Genomic DNA, 14,273 nt, shown 5'->3' with positions numbered 1-14,273 from the left:
TGCCTAAGTGAAGCACGCCTATTCTCCGCCCCTTACCATGTCTACTTTTCAGGTAGGCATCGTTAGGCTAGGCCTGGGCAGAATTCTGCGTGAAACTTGGACCCGAAGGGATATTAGCCCCTTCTTCTACGAAACCGCGCTAGCGTTTTTTAGCGCAGCGAGCTGCGATGAATGGCCCAGGTTGCTCCCAACGCTCATAGGAACTCAGTGAGCATCGGGAGCTGTGTGCGCCATTCAGCGCAGCTCTCTGCGGTAAAAAAACGCTAGCGCGGTTTCGTAGAAGAGGGGGTATGTGCGTACGTTTTCACCTGACAAAGGATGTATGTAAATTTGTCTGGGGTAAAATTTGATTTTGATGTTATTACTGTATTTATTTATTTATGTTTATAATTTATACAGTACTTCCCCTTTATTCACGAGGGTTCTGTTCCAGGAACCCGCACGAATGCTGAAAAACCGTGAATACGGTTTTTAGCGGGGAAGACAGGAGAGGGCAGCCGGAGAGGCAGGAGAGAGCAGCCAGAGCGCCGGCGAGTGAAGGAAATCACTCGCGGTATGCTCCGACCGCCTCTTCCTGCACTAAAGTCGGGCCTCACCAATCAGGAGCTGCTGTCAAAGCAGCTCCTGATTGGTGTAGCCCGACTTTATTACAGGAAGAGGCGGTCGGAGCATACCGCGAGTGATTTCATTCACTCGCCGGAGCTCCGGCTGCTCTCTCCTGCCCGGTCATTTGCAGTCGGAAAATACCGCGAATGACTGGGACCGTGAATCGCCGACCACGAATGACTGGGGGAGCACTTTATACCGTCTATCGCAAGTTAGCACCAAAGCAGTTATAAATAAAAGTTTTTAATGCTTTGAAGACACACAGAGGGGCATAATCAAAAGAAACATCTAAGTCCGATTTGGGCGTAGGACGCTAGTCGCCCAAAGTCGGCAGCGGCAAAATGTCCATTCTTGAAAAGTAGGTCCAAAATCCTTTTTTATTTTCAAAAATCATTTATGTGTCCAGGCGTTTGACCGTCCAGACTGCCACTACATCTATCTTTGTACCACATTCTCGACCAAAAATTCATCCAAGTCCGAAACGCCCAGAACAAGACCTTTTGGACATGGGAGGGGCCAGCATTGTGATAAGACTGGCTACCCAGACATGGCAACAGAGCAGTGGGGCACCTTGGAGGGCCCCGCTGTGAACGTCACAAAAAGGGTGCCACATAAATGTCTCACCAGAATTCCCTCATAGGATATGGTGAGCCCCCTAATACACACTATACCTATCTGTCCACAACCCCAATAGTCCTTATGGCTGTAGGTGGGTTCATAGACAACGGCGCGAAAGACAAAAGCGCGCGCCGACAATCGAGCGCAATGCGGAGGTGCGCGCCACACAAAATTACAGTTTTTAGGGGCTCCGACGGGGGGTTTTGTTGGGGAACCCCCCCAGTTTACTTAATAGACATTGCACCGGCATTATGGGGGGTTTGGGGGGTTGTAACCCTCCACATTTTACTGTAAACTGAACTTTTTCCCTAAAAACAGGGAAAAAGTTAAGTTTTCAGTAAAATGTGGGGGGTTACAACCCCCTACAATGCCCCCACAACGCGGCGCGTTGTCTGTTAAGTAAAGTGGGGGGTTCCCCCCACACACACCCCCGTCAGAGCCCTAAAAACAGTAATTTAGAGCGGCGCGCGCCTCCGCGCTGCGCTCAATTGTCTGGGCGCGCCTTTGTCGCGGCCCACTTTTGACCTGACACCCTGTAGGTGTCACCTATATGGCAGTACAGTAGGCTTTTGGGGGGGGGCTCACATTTTCCACCATTAATGTAGTGGTTAGACTGGCTTATGGGCCTGGGTCCTCCTCTCTATGGTTCAGTAGCCCAACTCTGTGCAGTTCTACTAGGCTTTCCTGTAGCAAGTGCTGAAGTTCTGAACTTTGTGGGGGTGCGACGGGGGTCAGTGAACACGGAGTGTGTGTGTGTCTGAGGGTCTTTACTTTTGTCCCTGCAGTGGTTATCCAGTCACTGTGGATAGGTTTGGGGCACTTATACGTGTCTTTACATCGTCTAAGTCACAACGTATAAGTTTCGTCTAGGCAGCCTCGTCAAACCTTCGATTATCCCTGCAGGACGACTAACCCCCCCCCCCCCCTCTTTTACTAATCGAATTAGTGCACGCTAAACCCTAACACGTCCATCGACTAACATGCACGCGTTAGCGATTAGCGTGCACTCATTCGATTAGCGCACCTTAGCAAAAGAGGGCCTTAGTCTAGGTCGGCCCACATCCCGCCTTCCAAAAACACCCCTTTCAGCTCTGGGCGCACAGCGGGATTCGGAGGCCTACAAAGTCCCTGGATACGTCTGAAAAACCGTTTTGATTATCGGCACTGTCTTTTAGATCGTCCAACCTTCGATTATCCCTGCAGGACGACTAACCCCCCCCCCCCTCTTTTACTAATCGAATTAGTGCACGCTAAACCCTAACACATCCATCGACTAACATGCACGCATTAGCGATTAGCGTGCACTCATTCGATTAGCGCACCTTAGCAAAAGAGGGCCTTAGTCTAGGTCGGCCCACATCCCGCCCTCCAAAAACACCCCTTTCAGCTCTGGGCGCACAGCGGGATTCGGAGGCCTACAAAGTCCCTGGATACGTCTGAAAAACCGTTTTGATTATCGGCACTGTCTTTTAGATCGTCCAAGTACTGACTTGGACGGGATTTTAGCCATGTATCATTTTTAATTATGAGTCCCACGTAGTATATCAAAATTAGAATAAAAGCTTAAAGGTCTTATTCAAAGTTATTTAAATGATCAGAAACACTCATAGCTGTTTAAATTGCTAAATGGCTTGACTGAACTGGATGGTGCCACTGAAAATGCCCAGTTAGCGCCTAAGCCGAAACCAGGGCGGAGTCGGCATTTATCAGGCAGAGTTCCAATATTCGGCCCTTAACCAGCTAAGATTATACACAGTCCTACCTTCATCAGCTATTGAGTTGCTGAATATTGCACTTAACTTGATATGTTTTAGCCGGCCATGTGTGCCCGGGTATTCAATGCTTGTCCTCAAACGTGGCCTGGAATTGAATATCTGGGAATTAAACTAGCGGCGGTCGGCATAATGCTGACCACCGTCAGCTGAATATCGATCCTATAAGGGTTAAGTGTGGACCCTGCCTTTTGGGAAGCTTCCTTCCCTGTGGGTAAAATTAAATGCATACTGACTTCATGCATGTTTTAATTATCTAAAACAGTGTTTTGCAACCTTTTTACACCTATGGACCGGCAGAAATAAAAGAATTATTCTGTGGACCGGCATCGGCCCGTGGACCGGCGGTTGAAGAACACGGGGCTAAGTTGTGGGCCAGGCCCCGCCCATCTCTTCCCAATCTCCACCCCAGACCCCCACCCCCATAATAGTACTAATTGCACCTTGCACGTCCCGTGCCTCATCTGGAAGCCTTCCCTCTGACGTTGTGACGTCAGAGAGAAGGCTTCCGGTTCAGGCGCAGGATGCCCGTAGGAGCCGCTGCCCGTGGCTTTGTGCACTGAATCAGTTAGGAAGAGGGAGCTGGCTCGAAGATAACGCCGCATCGATCGCACCGTGGACCGGCGGTTGAAGAACACTGTTTTGGGCCTGATGCACGTGCTGGCCCTGTGGACCGGCAGGAAATTTCTGTGGACCGGCACTGGTCCATGGACCGGCGGTTGAAGAACACTGGGCTAAGTCGTGGGCCAGACCCCGCCCATCTCTACCCAATCTCCACCCCAGACTCCGCCCCTATAATAGTACTACGGGCATCCCATGCCTCAACTGGAAGCCTTCCCTCTGACGTTGCGACGTCAGAGAGAAGGCTTCCGGTCCAGGCGCAGGATGCCCGTAGGAGCCACTGCCCGTGGCTTTGTGCACTGAATCAGTTAGGAAGAGGGAGCTGGCTCGAAGATAAAGCCGCATCGATCGCATCGTGGACCGGCGGTTGAAGAACACTGATCTAAAACATTTATATTTAATACAGTACAGGCAAACAATGTTTCTAAAAATCCATTTCCAAAAGACTTGGGAACGGCTTTGAAAATAAGTCTCTTCCTAATTAAGCCCCTCCCCCCTTTTTTACAACGATGCGTTGGGCTTTTTTATTGCCGGCCGCGGTTATATCAGCTCCTACGAATTCTATGAGCATCAGCGCTAATGCCGTCGCAGCCAGCGACAGAAAAGACGAGCGCATCTTCATAAAAGGTGGGATAAGTGAAGTTAATTTAGTTTTTTTTTTTTTAAATCATAATTTGTGACCTGATATGACTTTGTACCTCATACTTTATTACCACGCATTGAAGTGGGCAAACATGGCATCCACGCTGCTCTCATTAAATTAATATTGAAGGCACAGTTTAAAAAAAAAAAATAAATCCACATTTTATTTGCGACATCCATGTAAATGTGTAATTAATTATCGTTCACATAAATTTGTATTCTTTGAGCCATCTCAACTGATAACCTTTCTCTCAACTTCATGTTTGGAGAAAGATGGAACATAAGTGCTAAGTTTAATGAAGGGTTTACTAACCTCAGCCAACTATTATATTTTTGTAATTATAATTTTACTTATTATTTTCGCCTATCATCTATCTTGGATCCCATTTGAGGACTTGAGTAGAAATTTAAGCTTTTATTTGATGTTAGATGTTTTATAATGTTTGCTTATCTATTTTCTTGCTGAATTTCCTTTCTGTACAAGTTAATCTTGATTATATTGAAAATTCAATAAATATAATTCAAAAAAATAAATAAAGAATCTTCAGTGTGAGAGCTGCTGCTGGACAAAGAAGGGGTTACCCTTCAAAAACACAGCTAGTCCAGAGAAAGAATAGCCCCTCCAGTGATACAGCCAGGCTGGCCGCTCAGGTGGACGCAGAAGGGCCAGTGCGAAAAGCTACCATGGGTATAGCTATGCGGTTCATAGTTAAAATCGCACGCAGACAGAGCAGGGCGGACAATCGCGTGCAGGACATCAGCGCACCGGATTTAAACTCAATTTGAAAACGTTCCGAGGGTTTTTTTTTGGGGGGGGGAAAATTACCGCACTTAACTTAGTAGTGTTGGCGCTGCCGTTGGGGGGGGGGTATTGTGGAGAAACAGGCTTTTTCCCTATTTTTTTAGGGAAAAAGTTCAGCTTCCTCTGTAATGTGTGGGGGGGAGGGGTTCCCCCCCACACACACCCCAACGGCAGCGCCAACACTACTAAGTTAAGTGGGAGGAGGTTCCCCACCCCCTCAGAGCACCCTCGGAACGCTTTCAAATTGACTTTACATCTGGCGCGCTGATGTCCTGCGCACGATTGTCTCGTGCGGTTTTGACACATCACCTAACTATGCTGTTATCATGGGTTGCATGCAGAACATAAGAATAGCCATAATTAGGGTTACCATATTTTGAGAAGCAAAAACACGGACACTTGGCCCCGCCCTATCCCGCCCCATCCCCGTTCAGTTCCGCCTCCAGCCCCACCCCCCAGGCCCGCCCCCTGGAAGCCTCACTTCTTTTTCACCAACCTCCAGGCCGCGTCTGGAGGGCCTTGAGCATGTGTGTGATGTCATCCGCGCATGCTCAGAGGCCCTCCAGCTGCGGCTGGAGCTCGTCGGGGCTTTCCAAGACCTGGACAAACTGCCGGGTTTTGAAGAGTCCATCCAGGCACCTGGACAATCCTCTAAAAAGAGTATATGTCCAGGTTTTCCCAGACGTCTAGTAACCCTAGACATAATACGTCAGACCAATGGTCTACCTAGTCCAGTATCCTACATCCAAGTAAGGCAATTCCAGGTTCAAGTATCTAGCAGAATCCCAAAGAATAACAAGATTTCATGCTACCAACCTTAGAGATAAGTAGTGGCTTTCTTCATGTCTACCTAAAATAGCACTTTATGAACTTTGCCTCCAGGAACTCGTCCAAACCTTTTTCTAAACCTAGACATGCTAACTGCTGTCTAGGGGTCCAGAGTTGTACCATTCATTGAGTGTCTTGACCTCTCACTCTGGCTCTCAGAATTGTCAACAGCTTCAACACATTGAACCTGTGGCCTATAATATTACCAGATTGGATTCTATAGTTACTTAAACAAACTTCTTTAATACAAAACTTAAAACAAAGAAATAAATAAACTCACAGTTCAGTTGATCTTAAGGATTCTTGTCCTCTACGAAGTCTACACTTACCAGCGTATCCCCAGAGATAGAGAAAGCCAGGAGTGTATTCCACATGGCTTTAGTGAAGGATAATACTGTACTTTAAAGTTTAACGACTCCGAGTTACTTAGAGGCTAGCAGATTCAAAGGTGTAAAACAAATGGGAAACACTGCTTTCCTATGGCCATGTGCAGCTATAAAATGGAGTCATATCTACATACACAAGGGAAGGGGGCTTCAGCCCAATAAGGATGCAACAGTGCACACTGGGAACTTGACTTAAAGAAAAACACTGTTTACATCAGGGGTGTCAAAGTCCCTCCCCGAGGGCCGCAATCCAGTCGGGTTTTCAGGATTTCCACAATGAATATGCATGAGATCTATTTGCATGCACTGCTCTCATTGTATGCTAATAGATCTCATGCATATTCATTGGGGAAATCCTTGAAACCCGACTGGATTGCGGCCCTCCAGGAGGGACTTTGACACCCCTGGTTTACATAGTTCCAGACAAGCTCCCATGAATGTGGGGACAGAACATTGAGTAAAAAAAGTTATCCTATTCTTTTTAAAAGTATTACCATATAACTTTACTGAGTTCCCCCTCTTCTTTATACTTTTGGAAAGAGTGAAAAAAAAATTGATTCAGGTCCACTTGCTCTACCCCAGACATGGGCAACTCAGGTCCTCGAGGGCCGGAATCCAATCGGGTTTTTAAGATTTCCTCCATGAATATGCATTGAAAGCAGTGCATGCAAATAGATCTCATGAATATTCATTGGGGGAAATCCTGAAAACCCGATTGGATTCTGGCCCTCGAGGACCAGAGTTGCTCATGTCTGCCCTACTCCATTCAGAATTTTGCAGACCTCTATCATATCCCTCCTAAACACTCTTCTCCAAGCTAAAGAGCCCTAACTCAGTGGTTCCCAACCCTGTCCTGGGGGACCACCAGGCCAGTCGGGGTTTCAGGATAGCCCTAATGAATATGCATGAGAGCGATCTGCATATAATGGAGGTGCCAGGCATGCATATTCATTAGGGCTATCCTGAAAACCTGACTGGCCTGGTGGTCCCCCAAGACATGGTTGGGAACCACTGCCCTAATTCTTTGAAGTCTTTCCTTAGAGCAGGGGTGTCAAAGTCCCTCCTTGAGGGCCGCAATCCACTCGGGTTTTCAGGATTTCCCCAATGAATATGCATGAGATCTATTTGCATGCACTGCTTTCATTGTATGCTAATAGATCTCGTGCATATTCATTGGGGCCCTCGAGGAGGGACTTTGACACCCCTGCCTTAGAAGAAGAATTCCATCCCCTTAATCATTTTGATTATTCATCTTTGAACCTTTCCTAATTTCACTATGAGGCTCATTTTCAAAAGAGAAAAAAAACATCCAAAAAGTGGCATAAAGTGGCAGATGGCCATTTTTCTCTCCAAACTGTCCAAGTCGCTATTTTCAAAACCTATTTTCTTGATGGATTTCTTTGCTGTTCATCTGCAGTTTGTCTAAATAAGTGTCAGGTCAAAAGCGCGCCGGGAAAAAGGCGTGCGCAGACAATTGAGCACAGCGCGGAGACGCGCGCCGAAGAAAATTACTGTTTTTACGGCTCTGACGGGGGGGGCGGGGGGGGAACCCCCCCCACTTTACTTAATAAAGATCGCGCCACGTTGTGGGGGCGTTGTAACCCCCCACATTTTACAGAAAATTTCACTTTTTCCCTGTTTTTAGGGAAAAAGTTAAGTTTACAGTAAAATGTGGAGGGTTACAACCCCCCACAACGCCGGCGCGATATCAAGTAAACTGGGGGGGGCTCCCCAACAAAACCCCCCCGTCGGAGCCCCTAAAAACTGTAATTTTCTCTGGTGCGCGCCTCCGTCTTGCGCTCAGTTGTCGGCGCGCGCCTTTGTCTTTCGCCGAGTTGTCTATGAACCGTCTAAATCTCAAGGGGCATGTTAGAGGCATGATATGGGCAGTCTTCAGAATTGTACACTTCTCCCTCCATATTCGCGGGGGATAGGGGCAGAGTCGGCCCGCGAATAGGGAAAATTCGTGAATAACTTTTGGGCTGGCTCTGACCCACCCCCGGACCTTACCTGGTGGTCTAGCGGTGACGCTGGGCAGGAGCGATCTTCCTGCACTCCTGCCCCATGCAGAGCTGTGCTGTGAGTTCCCATGGTCTCACGAGACTACAACAGGAACTCCCATTGTAGTATCATGAAACCACAGGAACTCCCATCACGGCTCTGCACGGGGCAGGAGTGCAGGAAGATCGCTCCTGCCTCGCGTCACTGCTAGACCACTAGGTAAGGTCCGTGCTCCTGGGGCGGCTGCTCATCTCCGATCGCCCCTTCCTGCTCCGATTGCCTCCTTCCTCACCCCGATCCAAGTCCCAGGGTCATTGTTTGGGTTCGGGCTACCAACGAGCGATTCTTGGGGGGGGGGGGCCTGGGGAAAAAAATTGTGAATAATCAAAACCGCTAACGTCGAAACCGCGAATAGGGAGGGGGAAGTGTACACAGTTTTCTAATGAGATCTCACCAGGTCATTTACAGGTGGGGTTAGCAGACATCCGGATTTCCCCGGACATGTCACTCCCAAGTTCCACTCCTCATGTACAAAAGTTCTTCACCCCCTAAACTCTACCGTTCCCTCGTGTTTTTGCAGCCCAAACGCATGACCTTGCATTTCTTAACATTAAATCTTAGCTGCCAGAATTCAGGCCATTCCTCAAGCTTTGCCAGGTCCTCCGTCATGTTATCCGCACCATCATAGAAACATAGAAGATGACGGCAGATAAGAGCCACCCCCAAGTCTACTATCCTAGGGATCCCACTCCTGGTGACAGGTTCCCTTGGCTTAACCCTCTAAGGAGTAGTGGTAGCACAGTGGAGATACCATGAGTGTATCACACATTCTTACTAGTCAAGAAGCATAAGTGTTAAGGACAAGCAACTGCAGATACTGGGAGTGTGACTTAGTGTTGTCCCACACTGAAAGCCTTCTGTTACTGGGCTAATCTCATTGTGAGGGAAGAGCAGACACAGTGGTACATTGGTCTTCTAAACATGGTGATATTTGATCCAGTTTCTACCAGATGTTATGTTCTGGGGCTTCGTCATTGGTGTCTTCCTAACATACTCTTGTTGACGACAAACTGAGTGTGTATCTCCCTCAGCTAGATACCATCAATTAAGCATCCTACTCAAGCCTCTCTGCGGACAGTGTGCGGAGTACGAACAATGATAACAGCTTTTTTAAGAAAACAGATTGAGTCCTCGGTGGCATTTCACACCCTCATTATGCAATTTGAAGAGAAAAGCAGACACTAACTTGAATAGAAGGAACTCGAAACAACACATTAGCCATGCATAAGCCTCAAATTTAACCAAATTGTTTTGCGTCATGTTGTGCTTTTCTTAGCATGTATAGGGTGCCCTAGCTGTTGTTTTTTTCAGTCAACGCCCACCGTCTGTATAAATGTGTTCTTATAACTTTTGCTTTGGCTTGAAATGCTTATGGAATTGCTGGTTCATGAGATGGGTGTCAGTGTTGGTTGATAAACAACTCTTCGGTGGTGGGAATGTGTAGTCAAGCCTTGAACCAAAAACTAAGGTATTATCCCACCGGGGCAAGGAAAAATGTATGGGCCCAGGCATATCGACTATTTCTCCTCATCAGAATATTCCTGGTGCATCTGTGAAACTTTCAAAGTATTTAGTAATGTGAAAAATTGTTGGGTCAAAACTGGAACAACCAGAAAATGAAAGCAAAGTTTTACAGAAATCTGTTTTATGTATGGTGTGTTTTATTGTATTGCGTGTTTATTTATTATTCGCCTTGTACAAAGCGAAGGACAAATCAACAAACATAATAAATGTCATTACAGACGTAAAACCATACAAAAATACATAAATATAAAACCATAAAAACGTACGATTAGCATCAATTAACATAAATGTTCAAAATATGTCTTCTCATAGTCCCTCGTTCTTCAACCATATTTCATTTTGCAAAACAGATGGCGCAGCCTGACAGATCCTATAACTCAGGAGTAGGCAATTCCGGTCCTCGAGAGCCGGAGCCAGGTCAGGTTTTCAGGATATCCACAATGAATATGCAATCTATCTCGTGCATATTTATTGTGGATATCCTGAAAACATGACCTGGCTCCGGCTCTCGAGGACCGGAATTGCCTACCCCTGCTATAACTAGTTCTTACTCAGGGGTCTCCAAAGTCCCTCCTCAAGGGCAGAATCCAGTCAGGTTGTCGGGATTTCCCCAATGAATATGCATGAGATCTATGTGCATGTACTGCTTTCAATGCATATTCATTGGGGAAATCCCGAAAACCTGACTGGATTCTGCCCTTGAGGAGGGACTTTGGAGACTCCTGTTCTAGCTAGATTCTTCAAAGACCAGTGGAGACATTGGCACAACAGAAGTACTTTTCTTCTCTGCGTCCTTCATCCACTTTCAATGTATGTAACATACGAAAGGAGGGGACAAGCTAAAACGCAACATGAATTTGAGAAGTAACGCAAATATGAGAGTTTGGTTAAGCGCAGTGGCGTAGTAATAAAGGGGATGGGGGACGGATTACCACCTCTCTGCCCCACCATGCCTCACTTGGGCCCTCCTTTCCCCGCCCCGTACCTCTTTAAAATCTCCGCTAGTGCAAGCGGCTATAGCCTGCTGCTTTCACCAGCCTGGCTTCCTCTAAAATCACATCAAGGCCCGGGACCAGGAAGTGATGTCAGAGGGAAAGCCAAAGCCGGTGTGAACAGCAGGTTGGAGAAGTGGCTCGCGCCAGCGAAGATTTAAAGAGGTTCGGGGGCGGGAAGGGAGGGTGAAGTGCAGCATGGGAGCGGGGAGGGGTGGAGAGGAGGGCACGCTGAGGTGTCACCTTCCCAGGCGCCTACCACCCTCGCCACGCCACCAGTTAAGCAGTAAAGTGAAAATGCAGAGAATAGCTTGTCACCAGCCAGCCCAATAATGGGTCACATAACAGTCATTAACGTGGCAGGCCCAGTGGGCGGTGTTAGGCGATGTGTGTGTGGCACGTTTGGGAAATGAAACGGAACAGCTGAGATGAAGTAAAGCAGAATGAGAACATTTCTGGTTTGAAAGGCTGAAAGCCAAAACTATTACAAAAGAAGCATTAATTTGGGTAAAAGCAAGATAGAAATCTAAATGACATTTCAGGAGCCACAATGAAAATATCGCAGCTGTCAAAATATGCTGCTAAAGCCTCAGGGCCGCATTTCCTGACTGTAGAGAAAGTATAGTGACGGGAGTATATTAAAGAATGAAAAAAGGAGGGAGGGGGGAATGGTCAATCTCAAATTCACTGGACAGACCAGCAGATGAAGCCGTCAAACCAAGTTTTTGAACACCAGGGTGAGTGAACGGTGCAGTGGCATAGAACGCATCCTTAACATGGGCATAGACTGAGTTGTTGGACATGCTTTGATGTAGAACTATTATTTTTCACCCATTTGGCAGAGGGAGGAGGCTACAAGTCGCTAACAGGTAGAGTTCCTAGTCTGTTATTGAGAAAGACACGAGGGAAGCCACTGCTTGCCCTGGATTGGTAGCATGGAATGTTGCTACTCCTTGGGGTTCTAGAATATTGCTATTATTTGGGATTCTCTATGGAATCTTGCCACTCTGGGATTCTAGAATCTTGCTGTTCTTTGAGATTCTGCATGGAATCTTGATACTCTGGGGTTCTAGAATCTTGCTGTTCTTTGAGATTCTGCCTGGAATCTTGATACTCTTTGGGGTTCTAGAATTTTTTGTTACTCTTTGGGATTTGCCAACTCCATCTCGGAAACCATTCCCAAAGCATCAGAAGCCATAAACTTGATGGAGCACTGGATGACAGACTTCAAGCTCAAGCTCAATACAGAGAAGACAAAATTCTTTGTCTCTTCACCACGCCCGCACGACACCAAAATACCACTAGACATTAACAAACTTAACTACCCCATACAGCCCACCATTAAAATACTGGGTATATATACTGGACCAATGCCTAACCATGAAAGACCAGGTGGACTCCCTAATCAAAAAGGGTTTTTTCACCCTCTGGAAGCTCAAATCCATTAAAGCATACTTTGATAACTCTGCATTCAGAATCCTGGTACAATCCCTCGTATTAAGTCAACTTGACTATTGTAACATCACCTACTTAGCAATCCCCCAAAAACATATACGACGCTTACAATTAATGCAAAACACTGCGGTCAGACTTATCTTCAGTCTAAAGAAATTCGATCACGTGACGACATACTACAAACAGCTACACTGGTTGCCATTGGAAGCTCGTGTAAAATTTAAGTTCGCCTGCTTTAAAGTTCTTTACGGTCTTGCCCCTAAATACATAACTGATCTCTTCTCCTTCTCAGCCTGCAGACACAAGAGAAGCTCCCACTTATACTTCGTTTCTCCCCCAGTCAGAGGTTGCAAACTAAAAAAACACTATGGACACCTTCTCTCACATCAAGCAGCTTTATGGGGTAAAGAACTAGAACAACTCCTCTCGCCCACCACTTACGAGGTGTTCAGGAAACGCCTCAAAGCTCACCTGTTCCTGAAGTACCTAAACAGTTGACCCGTTTCTCCCTTTCCCCCTCCTTTACGGTTCTCTGGTCATGTCCCCCACTTGTTCTCCCTTCCCTTAAGTTCTCTCAACTTGAACTTCACTAATCTTTTGTAAACCGCATAGAACTTAACGGTACTGCGGTATATAAACTGTTATTTATTATTATTATTCTGGAATGTTGCTACTATTTGGGGTTCCGGAATCTTGCTATTCTTTGAGATTCTGCCTGGAATTTTGATACTCTTTGGGGTTCCAGAATCTTACTATTCTTTAGGATTCTGAATGGAATGTTGCTACTCCTTGGGTTTTGGCCAGGTATTAGGGACCTGGATTGGCCACCATGAGAACAAGCTACTGGGCTTGATGGACCATTGGGCTGACCCAGTAGGGCTATTCTTATGCACTGTGGAGCTAACACTTACAAATGACATTAACATAGTAACATATAGTAACATAGTAGATGACGGCAGATAAAGACCCGAATGGTCCATCCAGTCTGCCCAACCTGATTCAATTTAAAATTTTTTTTTTTTTTTTTTTTCTTCTTAGCTATTTCTGGGCGAGAATCCAAAGCTTTACCCGGTACTGTGCTTGGGTTCCAACTGCCGAAATCTCTGTTAAGACTTACTCCAGCCCATCTACACCCTCCCAGCCATTGAAGCCCTCCCCAGCCCATCCTCCACCAAACGGCCATATACAGACACAGACCGTGCAAGTCTGCCCAGTAACTGGCCTAGTTCAATCTTTAATATTATTTTCTGATTCTAAATCTTCTGTGTTCATCCCACGCTTCTTTGAACTCAGTCACAGTTTTACTCTCCACCACCTCTCTCGGGAGCGCATTCCAGGCATCCACCACCCTCTCCGTAAAGTAGAATTTCCTAACATTGCCCCTGAATCTACCACCCCTTAACCTCAAATTATGTCCTCTGGTTTTACCATTTTCCTTTCTCTGGAAAAGATTTTGTTCTACGTTAATACCCTTTAAGTATTTGAACGTCTGAATCATATCTCCCCTGTCTCTCCTTTCCTCTAGGGTATACATATTCAGGGCTTCCAGTCTCTCCTCATACGTCTTCTGGCGCAAGCCTCCTATCATTTTCGTCGCCCTCCTCTGGACCGCCTCAAGTCTTCTTACGTCTTTCGCCAGATACGGTCTCCAAAACTGAACACAATACTCCAAGTGGGGCCTCACCAATGACCTGTACAGGGGCATCAACACACATTATAGCTGTGACCATTTTACACAATGACATTTAATTACTAATCCAAACACAATTTAGTGGGGGGAAAAGACCAGAGTCTGGAACAACACAAAATAATTTATTAAAATTCGAAAATAATAAGGACTCAACACAGCCTGTCTTTCGGCCTTCTTCAAGAGTCCCAATGAGTCCACAGTGCATAAAATGCACGTTTGAGGACCACAGGTGCTTCTGTCCAACATTGCAGGCTTCAACGTCCTTCCCCTGTGGAC

The 14,273-nt window shown here is 46.5% G+C and overlaps 1 protein-coding gene across 6 annotated transcripts in view; it reads left to right on the top strand.

Moving 5' to 3' along the window:
* The window catches only part of CNKSR2 (connector enhancer of kinase suppressor of Ras 2), a 546,461-nt gene that overhangs the window by 476,338 nt on the left and 55,850 nt on the right, over positions 1-14,273 (top strand). The window lies entirely within an intron of this gene.

This window comes from Geotrypetes seraphini, chromosome 6 (genome assembly GCF_902459505.1).
Source record: "Geotrypetes seraphini chromosome 6, aGeoSer1.1, whole genome shotgun sequence".
Lineage (NCBI taxonomy): Eukaryota > Metazoa > Chordata > Amphibia > Gymnophiona > Dermophiidae > Geotrypetes > Geotrypetes seraphini.
This window is presented reverse-complemented; position numbering and strand designations above follow the sequence as displayed.